The sequence below is a fragment of the Neomonachus schauinslandi genome, chromosome 1 (assembly GCF_002201575.2).
Source record: "Neomonachus schauinslandi chromosome 1, ASM220157v2, whole genome shotgun sequence".
NCBI classification, from domain to species: domain Eukaryota; kingdom Metazoa; phylum Chordata; class Mammalia; order Carnivora; family Phocidae; genus Neomonachus; species Neomonachus schauinslandi.
The window spans coordinates 74,744,211-74,761,929 of NC_058403.1; positions in this window are offsets into that span (position 1 = coordinate 74,744,211).

The following is a 17,719-nucleotide window of genomic DNA, read 5'->3' on the forward strand; positions in this document are numbered from 1 at the left end:
AGTTGCAGAGATAAGACCAGATTTATACAGTTTACAGATACATCTTATAAGGAGTTCTTCAAATGGAAAAAAGCCAAGACAATTAGTCTTCATCTCCTGATTCTGTACTCTGCCTTTGAAACTTTCCTTCATTCATATTCCAGGACATGCCTTCAGTAGGCTTCCCAAGAGCACCTACCAGACATACCATAATTCTCAGAGAGTGGGTCCCATTACAGTTCACTATCTCAATACTTCACATACATTCCTGGGCATTGGCAGTGTGTCTATGTGTGTTCCAACTTTCCACTTACTGAAATGAGTGGACAAACTGCCAGTTCTTTTGCTTATTATTCACATTGCTTTGTTGATTAGTTATTTCCACAGAACATTTATCTGGCATTTCTGGCAAGACTCATTTGTGTAAAATGATAAATAGAACAAGAGTAGATTTAAGGTTTGGCCTCAACCCAGATTGCTAGGGGATAGGCAAAACAATCATAAATGTTTGTTGGTCTCATTTTCAGTTTAGTGGAGATTTCATAGTATAGTGAAAAGAAAACAAGACATCAAATGTTCATTCTGGTACTAACTTGGTATCTTTTGTTCTTTGCATAATCTTGAGCACTTACTCGTTCAGTGCCTCAGTTTCTCCTTTTGTAAGATGGGAATAATAATACCTACCATGCCTGATGTACTAAAAATATGAAACCAGGCAAGTGGAAGTATTTTCTAGATGATAAATTTCTATCTAAAAATAAAATATGATTATTATCATTATTGTCTTTTCTAGGTTGAAAAAAGTATGACTTTGCTCATTGAGGAGCATTTCCTATTGAGATACCCTTCATTTCTTAAAAAAAAAAAAAGAGAGAGAGAGAGAGATACACTTCATTTCTAATGTTCTAAATGTTTGTTATGACCATTTGTGAGTTTTCAATATTATTAAATTGATTTTAAAATGACAACAATAATAAATGGGTCCGGGTAAGTTCTTGAAATGTCAGATAGTTGCCAAATTTCTAGAAGAGCAAAACATTATATTGTGATGTATATCCATGTTTTTTTAAAAGATTTTACTTATTTGACAGAGAGAGGGAGAGGCACAAGCATGCAAAGCGGTAGACAGAGGGAGAGGAAGAAGTAGATTCCCCGCTGAGCGGGGAGCCCAATGCAGGGCTTGATCACAGGAGCCTGGGATCATGACCTGAGCGGAAGGCAGACTCTTAAGTCCCTGAGCCATCCAGATGCCCCATCCATGATTCTTAAGAAACTGCACCTTTTTTTGTTTGTTTTGATCCAAGTAACAACTTCTAATTAATGGGAAGAAGTAATCTTATCTAAGGAAAAAGGAGACTCTGAAAAGGTAATGTATTCTAAATATTGTATAGACTTAAAAATTTCAAGCTGTGGTAGATATTGGTATATACTTTATGGAAATTAGAGGTGGGATTAAAGCAAAAGAAAGTGGAATTTATTGAATTCTAATTGGCGTACCATATATACCATATTTCTGCTGAGGAAGGTTTGCTGCTTATAAAAGAGTTTTAGGAGTCCTCTGTTTTATACTATATAGTTAACCATTGAAAAATGCATGGGTCAAGAGTACCAACTCCCAGCCAGTGAAAATCCATATATGACTCTTGACTCCCCCATAACTTAGCTACTTATATAGTCTCCGGTTGACCAGGAAACTTACTAACACAGTCAACACATATTTTGTGTGTTATTCATATTATATAATGTATCCTTGTAATAAAGTAAGCTAGAGAAAAGGTGTTATTAAGAACATCATGAGAAATACTTTTACAGTTCTGTCCTGTATTGGAAAAACTCCATGTGTATGTGGACCTGTGCAGTTCAAACTCATGCTGTTCAAGTGTCAATGGCGTATTTCTGTAATTCGGAGCGTCCCCTCCTTCCTTTGGAAGACTCTGGAATGGTCTAAATAAAACTGTTATGAAATAATTACTTGTTTGCTAATAAGAACTGATTCTGCAGGTGTTTTTTTTCTACTTTAATGGTAAAAATATTTCCTCTTCAGAGGTCCTTTCCTTCATTTCTCAGTAGAAACTATGGAATCACACAGTTATTCCCTTATTTCCTTAAAGCCTTTATTTGGGATTCAGTAGTGTTTATCTTATAAGAAAATAATTTAAAACAATCAGAGAACATTTCAAAATAAATATCAGTGATGTAATAATGAAAGTATTATCATTATCATTACTATATCAATAACAGTGATTTAAACAGAATGCTTCTCAATTCATGCACCTTCTCTGGTTGATCTAATTGGTAATTCACCATCGCTGTTTCAACTGACACACATACTCTGCTAATTAATGTTTCCAGGAGTAATATATGTTGCATATTCAAGACTCTTTCTCTCCATCTGGATGTCTTTTGGCAACTTAAACCCTAACTACCCAGATTGAATTTATTGAATTTATTATACCTTTTCAAAAGGACATTTTTTCTTTAAAAAAAAAAAAGGATATTATATTACTGAACTTTGTTCCATGGTGTTTTCTACCCACTCATCTTTTTTCAAGGTCCATATTTAGGAGTTTTTTAAAACTTGGGATCCCTCACCACCTACATTCTATCAGACTTTAAATTTTCTTTATCCCACCTCACAAATATTTCTCAAAATGATCACAGCTTCTTTTTTAAATCCATACCACATCCTACTTTTTCCATGTGTTGTAGTCTTTTATGTGATTACTCCCTCCTTGCCTTAATTGGGCTTAATTTATCCATTCTCCAGTCTCACCAGAATGACCTTTGTAAAATACAAATCTAAGTGGTTTCGATTCTTATATAAGACATCTAGGGACTTCATTGTCAAAAATGGTAGTCTCCAAAGTGGGGCACATATGTTCCAGGGAATGAATACGAGAGATTTATTGGGTACCAACAAGAAATGTGAATATTTTTATAATTTGTATTTTTGACTTTTAAAAATTTATATCTTTAGTACATTTATAACATAAAATCTACTATATATATATATACACCATATAATCTACGTATATATGTCATAAATACATATAAACATATATTGAGGGTATATGTCAAACTTATTTATTTTTAAAAGATTTTATTTATTTATTTGACAGAGAGAGACACAGTGAGAGAGGGAAGATTTTATTTATTTATTTGACAGAGAGAGACACAGCGAGAGAGGGAACACAGGCAGGGGGCAATGGGAGAGGGAGAAGCAGGCTTCCTGCAGAGCAAGGAGCCTGATGCAGGGCTCGATCCCAGGACCCTGGGATCATGACCTGAACCGAAGACAGACACTTAACAACTGAGCCACCCAGGTGCCCCAAACTTATTTATTAATAGATGTTTACAATCAAAATAATTTGTAGATCACTGACATACAGGAGAAAAACCAAAACTCATTATTAGAGATTATAAAGGCCTTGTTGATTTCGCAGCCACAGAGGGTGACAGGAGTCCTTTATTTGGCAGAAGCAACTAGGCCTAATATACCATTGTCTTGCTCTTTCATTGGCCAGGTCCCCCAAGGACTGGGCTGTGGGCTCAGTTAAATTCCCTGTGGATCTTTCTGTGAGCTGACTCAACTTCGTTGGACATGACATCCTAAGAGAACCAGGAAAAAGCTGTATTGTCTCTTATGCCCTGGCCTTGGGGGTCACATGTCATTGCTTCTGCCATAGTTGCAGACCAGTTCCACATTTCAAAGGAAAGAGCTTCAAAGTCACATTGTAAGAAGAGAATGTGGCATGGGAGATACTGTTAAAGCCATTTTTGGAAAATACAGTCTGCCATAGGTGTGGTGATATTGGTAGTTTCTTGAAGCTTATAAAATAACAATAACAAAACAACACAAGACAGTTGAGTATCATTGGAAGGAAGTAATTGATGACATAATTAAAATGAAATTTCATTTAGGAAGAGACCTAAATATAAAATGCCTGGGGATGGTGGTAAAAAGAAATAATCCCCTCTTGGGGCACTTGGGTGGCTCAGTCAGTTAAGAGTCCAACTGCTGGTTTTGGCTCAGGTCATGATCTCAGAGTCCTGAGATTGAGCGAGCTCCATCTCATCAGGCTCCGCACTCGGGGAATCCACTAAGATTCTCTCTCCCCCTCTCTCTGCCTCTGCCCTTCCCTCTGTATATGTCCTCTCGCTCTCTCTCACAAATAAATAAATAAATCTTAAAAAAAAAGAAATAATCCCTTCTTCTTTTGACCACATAAATCCTAACTTAAAATTGTACACAATGTCCATACCAAGTGGCTATAGAGAATGTTGTTGTATAACAAATAAAATGAAAAACATCAAAGGATTATGATGATGCTGATAATACCACATTACTTTACATACTGCTATGTCCATTCTTATACATTGCCTTACCTGCATCTCACCTAAAATAAACACCACCACCAATAACAACAACTGAAAAAAGTAAATAAATATGGGAGAAGGAATTTTATATATTCAGGTAACATATAAGGTAACTGAAACTCAGATTGCAAGTTAGTAAAAAAAAATTAGTCTTAAATATATTTTTATTTTCAGTAAAATGCCTCTGAACCTACTGCCATTGTTTCTAACACTGACCTCACTCCCACATCACAAAATATTTTTATTATGGCATTATTTAATCTGACTCTTGTTACCATTGATTAAATGCACCTGCCTCTTATGCCTCATTGTGCATCTTTGGACCCAGAGTTGGTTCTTTATCCATTGCTGTGAAATTCCACAATGCCAAACACAGTGACTGGTGCATATATTTATTAAATTGATTTGCTAGGAGCTCAATATTATCAATTGATTTAGTTCAGAAGCTTCAGAGGTAAAATCTAGTTTCTAAAACTTAAGTATCTATTATCTTTATGATAATTTACTAATTTATTAAGTATCATATCATATGTATCTCCTCTATAGTATAGTAGTTAAGCACACAGACATAGGACAAAAATGCCTGGGTTTGTATAGAGATTGATCACTAATTTTGAGACTCTGAGAGAGTTTCTAAACATTTTTGCTTCAGTTTTATCATGTATAAAGAGATAGTGGTGGTAATAATAGAACCTCCTCATGTATCATGAAGAATAAATAACTTAATATTTATAAAGCTATTAGAACATCATGTAGCACATGGTTAACACTAGGTATTGCTATTACAAATTATTGATTTCTTCTTGGCGTCTTTAGAGAAGACTGGATGCTTCCTGTGCAGATTTCACTTACATTTTTTTTCACAGAAATAATGCTGCTTATATATTTGTAGTTAACTTTCTAAAAATAAGCCTAACTCCCAGGCCTCCTTTCTCTTGATGAATATCTACTCAGTTGCTTCACATTGTGAGGCCTGGAATATGCACACAAATCTCAACAAAATGCTGCTGATTGATGGGGCAGTATTTGCTTTGAGAAGTTGGTTCTCAACTACTCTGTGGTTAGAGGACATGCTGGTTCTCTTCATGGTGGAGAATAACAACCTGCATGGGACAAATAATTATCTACATTTTCCACCTTTTGCTGTTTCTATTACTTTCCCTTTTGCAGGAAGAGAAAGTTTGCAAACCACTCTGGCAATGACAAGGCTTTCTTTCCCTTGTTTAATGGAATGTTAAACACAGTCTGAGTTGGAGGCTTTGGTAAAAGATTAATTCTCCATATAAACTAAAAAATGGGAAGCTGGCTCACTTTTTAGGGGAGGGAAATGATTAACTCATTCATTCAGTCAATCTTTTAACAAGCATGTTGTCAATGTCTGCTCTGGACTTCTCTTGGGTACAGGAGTTGAGGAGATGAATAGGAATTATGAAAGCCTTCCTCTTGAATAATTTATTTTGGTAAAGGAAATTTTTTAATTCTATCATGTACCTTGTTAGTTGCATACAAATACATTACTTTTAGGGTCAGTCAGACAAAAAAAAAAAGCACCTCTAGGATTTCAACATGGTACAAAAATGAATTAGGGAGTTATGATAGGGCAATTATGTGCTCAAGGGTCAGTTACCCCACATTTACATGGGGCTAACGACTTGTGAGCAAGCAGAAATTTGTCAGAGTGTCTTAGGACTAAAAAGCAAACCTAAAGAGATTATTGAGTCCAACTTGAAGTACTTTACTTAAAAAAAAAAAAAATCAGCCCCCTCTTTTTCGCATGCTAAGACCCTCCCCTTCATTCTACCCTCTTCCACATTCATGATATTCCCACAGCCCTTCTCACTTCCCTCACTCATGGTCACACACTATGGGATTTGCCTAAGTCCTGGTGAGCAGACCTGTCAGACTGTCACTAGGGTCACAACCTATATGGAACTAGACATCATCACTGAAATTGGAACATGGAAGAAGAAAAAAAAAAATGGATTTACTAGAGAGAATAATACATAGTCCAAAGAAACACTGAAACACTGGGGATGGGAGTAAGGGTGAGGCTCCCAAGGGGCAATGTCTAAAACCAAGAGTTCTAAACTACTTTCTAAAGACAATGAGCGCAGGAAAATGCAAGGATTTTGATTTGCTGTGTGAAAGAAAATTTGGGACAGAGCTGGACGGTTCAGGCCAACAGAGGCGTGGCTAGATGCTTCTGGGAGCCTCACACAGAGAGTATCTAGCCAGCTTCTGAAAATAAATGGTAACAGCCAGCTCTGATTAGCACTTATTTTGTGGTAGGAATTGTTCTAAGTTCTTACCTGTACTAATTATTTTAATCCTTATAAAAATATCTGTGAGGTTGGAACTATTACTATATTCCCTATTTTATAGATGAGGAAACTGAAGCCCATAAAGTTGAAGTAACATGCCCAAAGTCGCACAGCTAGTAAGAGCAGAGTCGCAATATGAACCTGGGAACTCTGAGCCTTGTCTCAGGGCTCCTAACCACTCAGCAATTTGACAGTAAATGTTGTCAAATATTTCAAGGTTATTAGCTTGAACAGCCACCCAATGTATTAGCCTATTCTGAAGACCAACTTCTATTTATGCTTCAAATATGAACTGAGATCTCTTCTTCTCGAAGATATCTTTGGACCATTTCATGCTATGTTGGCGGTCCTGCTTTCATCCTGGCCATAAGGTTTAGAACATCTTGATGTCAGAACTGTGACTTACTTTTTGAATTCCCAACGCTTGACATAGCACTGAGAGCTAAAGAGGAGTTTATAAAATGTTAGCATATTGCAATAGGCAGGATTTTTAAACTTAAGCAATAATTAGAGATCTAAAGAAAATTGAATACAATCTTAACATCATAAAATAGCTTTTGGATATTTAGAAAGCAATAAGCCAACTTTGTAAAATCTATTTAAAAGATTCTTTGAAATTTTCCAAACTTAAATTTGCATAAATTATCTTAAAACAAATGGACTTTTAGAAGGAAAATGTTTTGTTTTCAATTAAATAGTCGATCCTTGAACTATGTCAGTTCAAAGTCACTATTCTTTTCTGCTCTAAAGGCCAGTGTCACTATGTTTATAATCTGCCTATTTAATATTAATGACATATTTGGGTACATTTCAAAATATAGTATGAATCAATTCACTGCCTTGTTTTTTTCTTGTTAGCATTATTTTAATATAATTTTAATTTAATATATTTTGAATGCCAATTATGCTCTGAATCAGAAACACAAAGAGCTATAAGGCAGAATATCTGCCACCAAGAAAATCATAAGGTAGTTTGGGAAAACGTATATTTTAATGAAAAAAAGATGACTGTGGATGAGAAGAATTGAAGTGGCACTGATACTGTCCTGGCTCAAGCACTTGAAAATAACGATTAGGTCATACTCCTATACCCAGTGTTGTTTTGTGTCAGTTCAAGGAAGAAGCCAATTGCACATTCAAAGAGTTGAACTGAAGAGAGCCTAATAAAAGACACATTTACCTTACAGAGGTATGTGCATGGATGAAGGACCTGATAAGGAATGGCAAAGTACCCAAATACTAGCAATGGGAGGGATATGTTAAAATCTCTTGGCCTGAAGAGGCCAGGAGAGAAAATGTTGCTGCCAGAATCTGGAAAAACAGCATTGGAAAAGCAGCTCCGTAACAGAAGCTGGTAGAGAACTTAGGACCTGATAAACTGATAAACCATCACCTGGAGTACAGAAAGTGTGGGAGATAGGAACATAAATATACAAAACTGTGTATCCTCCTGCACTCTGCTCTCTTGTGGGTATCTCCTATTTGCTCAATTCAACCAGAAGCCAGAGGGCAAAGAAGCCCATAAATAGAGCCCATAGTTATCAGCTTCCTAGGCATATGGCTAGAGAAGAAATGTAGAGGATGAATCTGGAAGAACATATCCTCTTAAGAAAATGCAGTATCTGGGGCGCCTGGGTGGCTCAGTTGGTTAAGCGACTGCCTTCGGCTCAGGTCATGATCCTGGAGTCCCGGGATCGAGTCCCGCATCGGGCTCCCTGCTCGGCGAGGAGCCTGCCTCTCTCTCTGACCCTCCCCCCTCTCATGTACTCTCTCTCATTCTCGCTCTCTCAAATAAATAAATAAAATCTTAAAAAAAAAAAAAAGAAAATGCAGTATCTAAGTATTACAGTTTGCATAAGAATGTGGGGATAGGCCATTGCTGTGATATAGGCATGAGGCTTCTCCCAGACCTCCTCAGGTGCAGCTGTGATCTTTCTGTCCAATGTGAATACACTGAGAGTGGACCCAGATGTTGGAACTTAGGGGAAGACACAGTCAAAGGAGTTCCATGTCACTCGAGTACTGTCCACTTATATTCCCTGCTCCCAGAAATTAATTTTATTCCCATTTATAACTCATGCTATGAAAGATCCATTCAAAATTAAAAAAAAAAATCACAAGGAATAGATGAAATCAAAGGAACATCTAAAGATATCCACGAGAAAAAAAGTCATATTTATTTATAAGATACCTCTTTAGTAAGTTGGGTATTCATAGTTACTTTGCCATTACAGACAGTGAGTACAGATGGGATTAGAAGAGAGATCTAGGACTAAAGGAGAGACAGAGTGCAGAAGATCCCACAGAGGAAGTGGGTTTTGAATAGAGGCTTGAAGGAAGTGTGGCACCCGGCCTAAGGAGAACTGAGTTAGAATACCAAGCAGGAAGCATTAAGAGTAATGGCACAGAGGTAGTATGAATTATGGCACAATGGGGAGCAACTCTAGTACCCAGAACATAGGATTTGAGTTGGTAGAATTTTCAGATGCCTTTTAGAATACCCTGACCGCGGGCGCCTGGGTGGCTCAGTCGTTAAGCGTCTGCCTTCGGCTCAGGTCATGATCCCAGAATCCTGGGATCGAGCCCCGCATCGGGCTCCCTGCTCGGCGGGAAGCCTGCTCCTCCCTCTCCCACTCCCCCTGCTTGTGTTCCTGCTCTCGCTATGTCTCTCTCTGTCAAAAAATAAAAAATAAAATCTTTAAAAAAAAAAAAATAGAATACCCTGACCGCTACAGCAGTATCTGGTATCACTGATTTCATAGGGCTGAGCCATTTGCAATTGCTGCATGGTGACCATTTTGACCTGTGACTATGACTATGGCAATTTCATATGGTGCGACTTAATACATAAAGCATATTTAATTATATCTGGGATGAGCCATTCTGCGCACATAGCTTCAGTGATGAAGTTGCACAAAACCCACTGTTTATATATTTCTCTTTTATTTGTCTTTTTCCGGAAAATATTTTTACCTTACAATACGACTTCATATATGGTGATATATATGTCATATAATATGTCATATAATATGACTTCATGATATTGTCACTCAAGCCAAGAAGCTATAGGAAAAGAACTTCATTAATGACATCTGTGAGAGCAAACAATTTTAAGTTGGTGAAAATGTAGTGTGTGCCAACTTATTCTTGCCATCTCTTCTGTTAAACCTGATACTTTTTATTATGTGAGTTGTTATGGTAATGAACATGTATGAACTGAATGATTCTTCACTATGGAGTATTAATATTTACTTCATCAACATTAACAATTAAAAAAAACAAAGTTGATACTATAATAAGAACACATTTTAACTTATATTGATGGGTAAAATTTTTAAAGTTTGATAGTATTCACTGATGAATTGGTTTTGACCCTGCAATTCCATTTTCAGGAACTTATCACCTGAATATACTTGCCGAGAAAGATACATGTATAAAAATGTTTGCTGTCGCAATATTGCACTGGAAACAGCACAAATGTCTCTCAGCATTAAGTGAATTTAATTATGGCATTGATGATCCACCCATGCAATGTGATATCATGCAACCTTAAACAATGAGATGAACATATATATACTGACATGGAAAAATAGACAATACATATTTTAAATAAATAAAACAAGTTTTAAAATTTCGTATTTTGCCTTCCTTTTGTGTATATTTATATATTTGTCATATATACGAATAGAGTGCAAATGAGAGAGAACATCTCAAATAAAATGCTGACCTCAAAGAAGTAGGATAAGAAGTCCAGTGGGTGGTACGTTTCCTTTTCACTTTATCACTTTTCAAACTGTTTTAAAATGTATAATAAATACATCTCTCTTTAAAATGAAAATGTCAAATGACTGCTTTGATCTGTTTGCTATATTATGAATTTCCTTCCTATGTACATTAGCCTCAGAGCCAGGAAGGGCCAAGCTATTCAAATGGCTGAACCAAAGTCCTGGTAGTAATATTCTAGCAGCTGTAAAGTGACTCCTAAGGACAAGGGTGGTTTAGAGTTAACTGCCTGAACATTGAGATTTCCAGCTCTCTGAGTTACCGTTATTGGTATCTGATTTTGGCTCTACCACCATTAGTGATGCTTCGTACTTGAGCCAAAGATTTGCCTTTTGTACATAGCTTCCTAGAGGTTATTGACATAGGAAAAAAAATGGACCTAATCTTCTTTGTAGGGTAAGCTTTAGAAAACTAAAGCAGTCCTTTTCATAGGTCACCAAATCTCACCCCTCATGACGTCACTGTTTTGGCAAGTGAGCAGATATGAACTTGACTTATAAACTCAGAAAAATACTACAACCCTGACTGCCATGCTGTCAATGCTCAAAAATATTATTTTTATTTTATTATTATTATTATACAGATGGGAAAACTGAGCTTCTGAGAGGAAAATCTCACTGTGAGTTAGTAACATAGACAGAGTAACTACAATATTCTGACTCCCTGTTTCGAAGGATTCAAGGTACATATATATTTGAAGGAGTCCCTGAAAAGTTGCCAGTCAGTCATTAGTCTACTCTTGTCACATGGTTTGGGATACAATAGTAAAGACGCTGCTTTTGGGCAAAAATCCTATATCCTAGAAATTCCATTTTTTAAAAATGGAATTTTTTAAAGATGGAATGACTCAGATAGGTTAAAGTCTTTGCTTATTCTGAGATTAGAGGAAATGGTTGTTAGTGAATAAAGGTAGCAAAATGGCATATGTGGATCCTGATGAGGCGACACTGTAAGAAATGGTCAACTAAAAGCAGCAAAATAGTGTTAAGTGCTATTACAAAATGATATTTGGCAATGATTTCAAGTGTTTTAAGGCAAGAGGGGCCTTTTTAATTAAAATATTATTCAAATCCTAAAAAAAAGTTGTACTTTTAGCCTGTATTATTTTTTAGAACATACAATTAAACATAGTGCTGTGTGCTCAGCAATGCTTTAAGCAATTTTTATTCTTAATTACAGTAGCATCCAAATACATTTGAAAAGTAACGCACAAAAGCATACCATGTATTAATACATATTTTTTGAATACAGAAAACTCTTGGCAAGTGCTTTGAACTTTTTGCCCTGGTAAGTTTGGAATCATTGGTGCAGTAGAAAGAATCTAGGACTTGGAGTTAAAAAATGTGTGTATATATCTAGATTAACCAGTGAGTGCATTCTCTTTTGAATAGGTATGTATGTGTGCTTGGGAAATTGACGTGATGTCAAAATATTGCATAATTACAAAGTTAGCACAGAGAACATGATATTCAAGGAAGCTATCAATAACACTGACACCTAATAGGGAAAGATTTGTCATGGCTCATTTCCTATGACTCTGATCCAGTCTTAGTCTTGGTCTCTCTTTTTTTCTAATTATCATAGAACAGAGACTTCTACTATGATAGATGCCCCCTCCCACCAAGGATGTAGAGATAAGAAAAAGAAAGCAGTTCTCTTGCTTTAACTAATTACCAATAAACTTAATGGCATTTATTGGATGAGGGCAGAATGTCTCCTAGGCTTAATCAGTGTTATTAAAAATTCTGAAGAAATAATACATTAACTTAAGACCCAGGGGTAACACAACAAAGTAGTATTTAGAGAAGCAAATTTTATGAGACTGTGACAGCACCATCATGCCAAAAAAAGAAAGAGCAAGGGAGCAAAAGAGACTGAATCAAGCCTGGCGTGTGTGTGTGTATGTGTGTGTACACTCACATGCACATCCATGAGAGCAGGTGCAGAGTTTGGGCACAGGTATTCACCTCCCTTCCTACAATGAAAACAGATGCCCTGAATATTTTACAATTAATTCAGCATCATCTATAAGCTGGTCTTGAGTCTAACTATAAGCTAGCTACTTAAAATGCTTTACCACAAATTATATAACTTAACAAATTATCCTATTGATCAACCTTATGAATTTAGTTAATAAGAGTCTGTCACTGAGAGTTTGATGATCTATTAATTATAATAGATCATCATAATTATAATAGATTTATAATTTCTTAATTATAAAGTCCAATGTAATAAATAATGCATCTCAGAGAATATCTTTTAAACATGTATACCCAAGTTGTTGATCAATGTTTTGACTCTTGCAGCTTCTAAAAGAAAAACTACAAGAGCAATATGATTTTTCAAGAGTTCAAAATAGACTTTACACATTTTTTAGTGAGTTTAAGGGAATGTTTATAAAATATTATGCAGAATTTATGATTGCCTTGCAAATAGATATGGACTTAAAATCTCCCTGGATTCAGTTGTGGAAAGAAAGGACTATATGATCTGATGAGTCTTCCCTATTTTTAATTCTAATTAATTTAGCATGTTTCTCTCTTTCTTTTTTTCCTTTAACAGGTGTCCCCCCCCCCCAGTACATACCACTGGAAATTTACATAGAAAAGACTCCCATTATAACTGAGAACAATTCTCTCCTGCCCAACTTCCTGCTGAAGAGGAAAAAGAAACATTTGCTACATTTGGTTTACAAAATAAATTTATTCTCCAGACCTAAGAAGCCTGTGTATTCATTCAGTGTTTCTGACATGAATTTAACCAGATTTCAAATTTATTTATTTGTATAACATCTTCAGGTGTTGATTACAACACATATTTGGATGAAAAATAAAATTGGATGGATTTCAGCCAAGACAGTTAGTTACTTCATAGCACAAAGTTCTGTTGATACTGGATGAAGCATACTTAATGGAAAGCTTCACAGTGATTGCTAGTCTATTTGGTAGAAAAGTTTCAGGCTCTTGAGAAAAAGACCCTGCACATCTCAAAGGATAGGAATTAATGCTAGAAAATCACTTAGCTCTCAAATTTCTTTTGCCAACTATAAGACTCAGCTTTCCAGAAAGGTGGCTGGAAGTTTGATATATCTAGATGTATTTTTTTCTTTTTTTTTTTTTTAAAGATTTTATTTATTTATTTGACAGAGAGAGACACAGCGAGAGAGGGAACACAAGCAGGGGGAGTGGGAGAGAGAGAAGCAGGCTTCCCGCAGAGCAGGGAGCCCGATGCGGGGCTCGATCCCAGGACCCTGGGATCATGACCTGAGCCGAAGGCAGACGCTTAACGACTGAGCCACCCAGGTGCCCCGATATATCTAGATGTATTATGGATAATAATCAAATATGATGCTCTAGACTACAAAGCAGCAAGTGCATAGAGGATGATCACTGTGCTATGAAGCAGTCTGGAAATGCTGTCACGTAAGAGAGAAATGAAGAAAGTGAGGCCTTGAAAGCAAATTTTGACATTTGTCCCCTTTGCTTGACTCATCCTTACCATTTTAATTTAGGTCTACATCATACCTTGCCTAAAACTTTATCATATCCTTGTAATTTGTCTTCATCTCTCTAACTTCAGTGTATCTCCAGTCTATCACCACTGTTGTCACCAGAATTATCTTTCTAAGTTGGAAATCTGTTAAAATTACTTCCCACTTGGTAATCCTGGTATGGCAATCTATTGACTCTTGATAAAAGTTCCATCTTCTTAACATGATCCCACCAGACCTTCCATAATTTGCTCCAAACTATATTACTAGTCTATTTTCCCCTCTTTATTGTGCAATAATAATTCAGCACCTGTCTTTTATTGACATGCAGCAAATGCATGTCTCTGGTGCATCTATAAAAAAATAAGATACATAAAGAATTGAGGCAATATGAAGAAAACCCCCATATAGCCTCCTTTTCTTCTTCCAGTTTCAATGCTATGGATCTTTCTTTCTCTTTCTTTCTTTCTTTCTTTCTTTCTTTCTTTCTTTCTTTCTTTCTTCTTTCTTTCTTTTCTTTCTTTCTTTCTTTCTTTCTTTCTTTCTTTCTTTCTTTCTTTCTTTCTTTCTTTCTTTCTTTCTTTCTTTCTTTCTTTCTTTCTTTCTCCTTTTCCCTCTTTTTCTTTTCTATTTTGGTTATCCTTTACTTACACACACACACATTATTTTTTTATAACAAAATCTAGAGTATCTATCTACTCTCTAGGAAAACATTGATATCCTTAGAATAATTTAGCACTGAACATTCCTGCCTCATTTTTATTATTTTCTAGAACTTTACCTGTACATTTTAAATATAAATTTATAGTTAGTTTTATTATTCTTCAATCAATTGTTTATTACTGTAACCAACAGGCACTAACGATCATTTTGGCTTATCATCATTTCATGGGTTTTAAAACATCTCTCTCAAGGGGTGCCTGGGTGGCACCCTTGTTTGAGCATCCAACTCTTGATTTTCACTCAGGTCATGATCTTAGGGTTGTGGAACTGAGCCCCGCAGAGTCTCCACACTGAGTGGGGAGTCCGCTTGAGATTCTCTCTTTTCCTCTCCATCTGCCCCTTCCCCACTTGGACCTGCTCTCTCTCTTTCTCAAAATAAATTAATTAAAAACTAAAACATCTCAGTTTACTATTTTTTAGGAATAACCTAATAATGATAATCATTCTTATATTTTTGTATATCTAAATATATCCATTTTGGAGGTCTAATTCTTGACCAATTGTTTAACATGAACAAAATAAAAAGATTTGCAATAGTTTCCCCACAGGAAGTTGCAACTCTTAACTCAGTTGTTTTTTTGACATGAATAAACTGAAAGAATACATAATTCTGGATTTGTCGTGATTTTCTTCATTGACATTGAGGCAATATTTCTGGGACTAATGAAACTTTACCATGATGTATTATCTTTTTTTCCACACATTCTCCACTTCTGTTTGCCAGAATCACAGCTAGTAATTTTATGTGTACATGCATAAGTAGGAACAGTCTGTAACTGCCTTTTCCTGTTGTCTTACTCCATTTGGGCTGCTATAACAAAATATCACAGCCTGGTTCTTGCAGTTTGATAAACAGCAAAAAGTTATTTCTCCCAGTTCTGGAAACTGGGAAGTTCAAGAACAAGTTGCTGCCAGATCCAGTGTCTGGTGAGGACCTGCTTCCTGGTTCACTGACAACTATCTTCCCACTATGTCTTCACATGGTGGAAGGGGTGAGGGAATTCTCTGGGGTCTCTTTCATAAGGGCACCAATCCCATTCATGAGGGCTCCACCCTTATGATCTAATCACCTCCCAAAGATCGAGCACCTTCAAATACTATGACACTGGGGATTAGGTTACAATATACAAAATTTTAGGACATAAAACTTCTGTCTATGGCAGCTGTGTTGTCACTTTCTGTGTTTTCAAGTTTACAATGGTTCTTTTTTTTTTTTACGTTTTTTTTTTAATTTATTTATTCATGAGAGACAGAGAGAGAGAGAGAGAGGCAGAGGGAGAAGCAGGCCCCCAAGGAGCAGGGAGCCCGATGCGGGACTCGATCCCAGGACTCTGGGATCATGACCTGAGCTGAAGGCAGATGCGCAACCATCTGAGCCACCGAGGCGCCCTACAATGGTTCTTTTTTTAAAACATATAAGGTATTATTTGTTTCAGGGGTACAGGTCTGTGATTCATCAGTCTTACACAACACACAATGCTCACTACAACACATACCCACCCCATTGCCCATCAGCCAACCACCCCCTCCACCACTCTCCTCCCCTCCAGCAACCCTCAGTTTGTTTCCTAAGATTAAGAGTCTCTTATGGTTTGTGGGTATTATGTTAAGCAAAATAAGTCAATCAGAGAAAGACAATTATCATATGATCTCATTGATATGCAGAATTTAAGAAACAAGGCAGAGGATCATAGGGGAAGAGAGGAAAAAATGAAACAAGACAAAATCATAAAGGGAGAAAAACCATAAGTTTACAATGGTTCTTAAAGATTACAGGTTATACAGGTTATGACACCTTTACAAAATAGCTATCCTTTCTTTACCAATGATCTGTAAATATTTGTATAAATTGTAGTTATATATTGCATAAATATTTGGCATATCTTTTTTATAAAGCAAGTTGTCACTTTTGTTGTTGCTGTTTTTATGTATTTCTAACTTAATTGTATTGTGGTCACAGAATGTTAATTTTATTGTGGTCAGGGAACATGGTCTGCAGAATGTAGACCATTGACATTTGGGGAGACTAATCTTTATGGCCTGGTTACATGGCCTATTTTCTGAAGGGTTTCTTAGTGCTTTAATTTATTTCTAATAATAGGATTCAGGGTTCTAAATGTGCCCATTAAAATAAGTTAATTGTACTGTCCAAAATTTACATATCCTTGCTTATATATTTTTGTTTAGTGTAACCACTACTGAAGTATTGTGCTAAAATCTCTTACTAAAAGCAACTGCTAAATTTCTTAGTAAAAGAAGTGGTATTGTCTACTCTTTTTTTTAACCTGTCAATTTTTATTTTGTATAATTTGACACTTTGTTATTGTGTGCATATAAGTTTAAGATTGCTATGTGATGGGGTACCTGGGTGGCTCAGTTGGTTAAGTATCTGACTCTTGATTTCGGCTCACGTCATGATCTCAGGGTCCTGGGATGGAGCCCTGCATCAGGATCCCTGCTCAGGGGGGACTCTGTTTGTCTCCTTCTCCCTCTGCCCCTCCCCTTGCTCTAGCTCTCAAATAAATAAATAAATCTTTAAAAAAATTGCTATGTGATCTTTGTCAATTGAGTCATTTATCCTTATCTCTAGTAATTAGTTTTTTGTCTGATTTTAATATACTTATTTTAGTTCCACTCCCCTGCAGGAACCTTGTTATATTTGGTTCTATAGCCTATGGCCTATCAGTTTGGTCTTCCACTTGGAAGGCTACAGATTAGAAGCTTTAAGATACCCTTCTTTGGGTCCATGAACTGTGGAGACAATTTGTAGCTGCTCATTGAACTATCTGGGTCACTCATAGATACCCACGATAAGAGCCCCATTTTAGAGAGGGACTAGATCAAGGCCTGCCTGCCCAGATTGCTATCTGGATCCATCATTGCATTAGACATGACAACACATCCACCCTCATAGACTGAGCACACATTTACAGGAATCAATATTTCTAATGCAGAAGATCTCACTGCATGTGCTAGTTCTAACTGATCTGTTCATTTGATTTGTGGTAAGTGGGCCACTTTGCAGGAGAAGTTGCCCTTGCCTGGT